Source organism: Panthera uncia, chromosome D1 (genome assembly GCF_023721935.1).
Source record: "Panthera uncia isolate 11264 chromosome D1, Puncia_PCG_1.0, whole genome shotgun sequence".
Taxonomy (NCBI): Eukaryota; Metazoa; Chordata; class Mammalia; order Carnivora; family Felidae; genus Panthera; species Panthera uncia.
Window position 1 is genome coordinate 27,219,071 of NC_064808.1, and position 4,365 is coordinate 27,223,435.

The following is a 4,365-nucleotide window of genomic DNA, read 5'->3' on the forward strand; positions in this document are numbered from 1 at the left end:
CCTACTCCCACTCCTCTCAGTCCCTGGAGACCTTAAATATTGTCTTTGTGGAGCCTACAGGTAAGAATAGTTATAAGCCAAAATTCTTTCTTGTAATCCTCCCTGATCCTGCTAGGGAAAATTAGTTGCCCCTTCGTCTTTGTGCTGATAACACTTTACATTTCCTTCTGTTATATATGACATTATGTTATCACTACACAGGTGCTCCTCTCACTCTGAGCATCCATGAACCTGTATTATCTCCATCTCTGGGTCCCCACATCAAGAAATCTGAGGTTGAATTGTTGGAATGATTGCTTTTAGGTCACCTTAAGCATTCTGCTCATTACCACTCCCTGACCACCGTCACCCCCTGCCTCACCTCAATCTCAACCACCTAGAAGAATTACATTAGAATAGTGAAATAATCTTCAGGCCAAGCCTGTGTATTAAAATAGGTTGGCTTCTACCAGATAAATTCAATCTGATTTCACTGCATCGAATATTTACTGAATGCCTACCGTGTTCCAGGACTTGGGTACACGGTGGTGAACAGAACAGACACAGTTCCTGCCCATATGGATGTCACTGATTATTAATTACAGTAATTGCTATAGATTATAAACTTAGGAGGAGCGTTCCATCTTTCAAATGAATGTGATATTTTTAAAGCTCTCTGGATCAGAAATACACTAAAGGATACTTTAGTGCCAAGAATTATCCTTTTTCAAAGTGTATCCCTTGCTTCTTATTTCTGGAGTTCCCCTCCCTCCCTTATATGCATGTTGCCTTCTTGTCACCAAAAGGAACTAGCACAGCAAGCTATGAGCTTGAGAAAAAATTGTTTGAAGAGCCGGTCACAGAAATATGACATCACAGGCTTCCTTAAATCTTTTTACAGTTGTTGAAAGATTTGCTAACCTCATGCCTGACCAGGCTTATTTGTGTAATCTTAGAGTACGAGCTGATAACACTTGAACTTTGTTCATAAGATCTTTCTGTAGTTTTTAACTCTTATGAGGCGTTTATGTCTTAATACCCCTGGATTATAGTCAGGATTTCAATAGAGGATTCTGGGAAAAACCCATCCAACATGGGGGCTTGTTTTAAAAGCTTTGTGCTACAGAGATTTTTCTCCATCCAAAGAAATCTGGTAGTTGTGACAGTTCTCTGGAAGGACTGAAACTTAGTGAGCCATAGTTGAAGCTACCAGAGAATTCAGCAATTCTCCGGTTGAGTCCCCACTCGTCAAGCAAAATAAAGTAACAACCTTGGACACATCATGTTGATTGTGGTAGATATTTGTTGGAGGGCCTCTCCATTATCTACCTTCAGCTTCTCACATGTAGGGACCTTGATTTTTCCTTCGGGGACTTCATCCCTCTCTCTTCTCAGGAGGGATTAGCCCCTCCTCTAGCTCCTGGGATGGGCTCTGATTGGCCTAAGCACAGTTGAGGGATCCAGGGATTGTTTACATTTATTGATTCAGACATGGACATGTGACCTGGTTCTGGCCAATGGAAGAGGGTGAATCCTAGGATTTGTGGGGAGCCAGTGAAGAGGCTGTTTTTCTTCTGCTGGTTGTGAGGTGGGCAGCTGTTCAGTCCCTTTGAGACCTGAAGGGATTTTCTGGAGCTGCCGGTGACCATTATGTAAAGCTTGAAGATTTTGTCACTGTGGAGGAATGTAGACTGGAGAGACCGTGAAATCAGGTCCTAGGTGAAATTGGGTCCTAGGTGAAATTGGGTCCTAGGTGAAATTGGGTCCTAGGTGAAGTTGATGCCACCTCACCTGAAGCTTACCCTCTCTGGGCCTCCTACTTAGGTGGACTGATAAAGCACTTGTGCCCTTCACCTATTTTTGGCTTGAGTTAGTTTGAATTGTCACTTTTAGTGACACTTGAATTGTCACTGTTAGTTTTCCTGTCACTTGCAACTGAAGAGTTCCTAACCGCTGACTTTATTAATATCCAAAGTGTCATATGCATTAAAATCAGTTGGTCAGAGATCGATCATGGAATGAAATTTAGCCAAAGGCAGCAATTGTGAAAGCTTCTAGGTAGGATAGCTCAGCTGTGGAAGTGTCAACAGGCTCTTTTTACCCCTTATAAAAAGTAGCCATCGCAGGAATCCCTGGCAGGGTGATAACTGTCAGGGGATGGGCAGTCTGGGGTGCACTGGCCATGTTCCACTCCTTTGGGTCTGTTTCATTGCCTGTCCACAGAGTAGTTAGTGTTAAAAGGTATCATAAGGAAATTCACCCCGGAAAGTCTTGGGCCACCATCCCTGGGGTAAGGGAGGAGACAGGTACTGAGTCTGAACATCCCTTTATGTTATAGAGAGAGCAAGAGCATATTTCAGCTCTTCTAGACTGTAAGCCTCTGGAGCTACACCATCCAATACAGTGGCCAGTGGCCACCAATGGCCATTGAGGAATGTGACTAGTCTGAATTGAGATGGGCTGTAAATGTTAAATGTACGTGGGACTTTGAAGATGTAGTATGAAAAAAACTGAAGTATCTCACTCATGATTGTTGGTATTAATTATGTGTTGAAACTATAATGTTGTGATATATTGGGTTAAATAAAATAATTAATTTCATTTGTTTCTTTTTACTTTTATTTTTTAAGTTTATTGATTTATTTTGAGAGAGATAGTGCGCACAAGTTGGGGAGGGGCAGAGAGAAGGAGAGAGAATCCCAAGCAGGCTCTATGCTGTCAGCATAGAGACCAGTGTGGGGCTCGAACTCACAAACCATGAGATCATGACTTGAGCCAAAACCAAGAGTTGGACACTTAACCTACTGAGCCACCGAGGTGCCCCTCTTTTTACTTTTACTAATGTGGCTGGTAATGTGGAAAATTTAACGTTACTTATGTGGCTAACACCATGTTTCTATTGGACAGTGCTTCTCTCAAGTTCAGAGACATTTCATTTGCTTTGTATGCCAGAGAAACTTCTCCATGTTGCTTTCAAGTGGATGGATCATGACTAAAACCTGCCATTGAGAGTAGCCATCAGCAAACTCTTGCTTCCTGTGTTTCCACTTTGTTGGTGGCTTTTCTGTAGATCTTGGACCACCTGATGTGGTGACATCATGAGTTAGGTCACATCCCTGAGAGTAAAAGGCAAAGTCTCTTTGCCTTTTAGGACAGGTGACCATCCTAGAGTGGAAGTCCAGGAAAGAGGAGGCCTCAGACAGGAAAGAAAGAAACCTTGAAAGCTAGAGAAGGGAGACCATCTCTTTGGATTTAGACAAAGAGGGTTCTAGATATGCCCGACACTTCTGGAGTAGGAATACGGAATGGGGCTTCTGCCACACAAAGGCAGATTAGAAGCAGGTGGGGAATGAGTTTTAAGGGACCTGGTGGGCAATGAGAGAAAGCTAAACTTCTTTTATTTTTTTATTTTTAAAAATTTTTTTAACGTTTTTATTTATTTTTGAGACAGAGAGAGACAGAGCATGAACAGGGGAGGGTCAGAGAGAAAGGGAGACACAGAATCTGAAACAGGCTCCACGTTCTGAGTGGTCAGCACAGAGCCCGACGCGGGGCTCGAACTCACGGACTGCGAGATCATGACCTGAGCCGAAGTCAGACGCTCAACCGACTGAGCCACCCAGGTGCCCCAGAGCTAAACTTCTTAATCCAGATCATCTGGCTGTGTGTTACTCTGTGTTACTGTGCTTGAGCAAAGCCTGATCTACATGCTGCCTTTTGGCCTCCCTTGAGTTGGGTCTCCTTCTCTGGGTTGGGTTGAGCCATGGTGGTCACAGAAGTGGAGCTGAGTGAAATGTCCACGTAAGAGGGAGAAGCCTGAGACTGGTCGCCCCTCTGTGTGTGAAGATGCTTGCTTCATGGACAACCCCAGAAAATTGGGTCTGATGCTTATCGGAGGTTACCTGTCAAGCAGCACATCTGTGAGGTAATGCCTGGTGGGACTACCCCAATGAAACCAAAAAGTGATCCAGTGATGAAGAAAGATGCCCCTCCCCTTTGTGCTTGCTAGGCTGCTTTAGTGAATGACCTTCAGGACTTGCCTAAACCCATTGACCCAATGCCGGGAGTCACTTCTAGAGTCACTTCCCACCCTGCTGGACAGAAGGATGTTTTCTATACCCTGTATCTACTTCAGTTTTTGCATTATCATATGCTAATATATTTGTTAATGGTCTTGTCCCCTCTACCAGATTGTGTCCTTCTCAAAGGCAGAGTTTATCACTATACCTCCTGGCCATGGCACAATGTTTGATGCACAGCAGGCATTCAAGTAATATATTTTTTTTTTAATTTTTTTTTTCAACGTTTTTTATTTATTTTTGAGACAGAGAGAGACAGAGCATGAACGGGGGAGGGGCAGAGAGAGAGGGAGACACAGAATCGGAA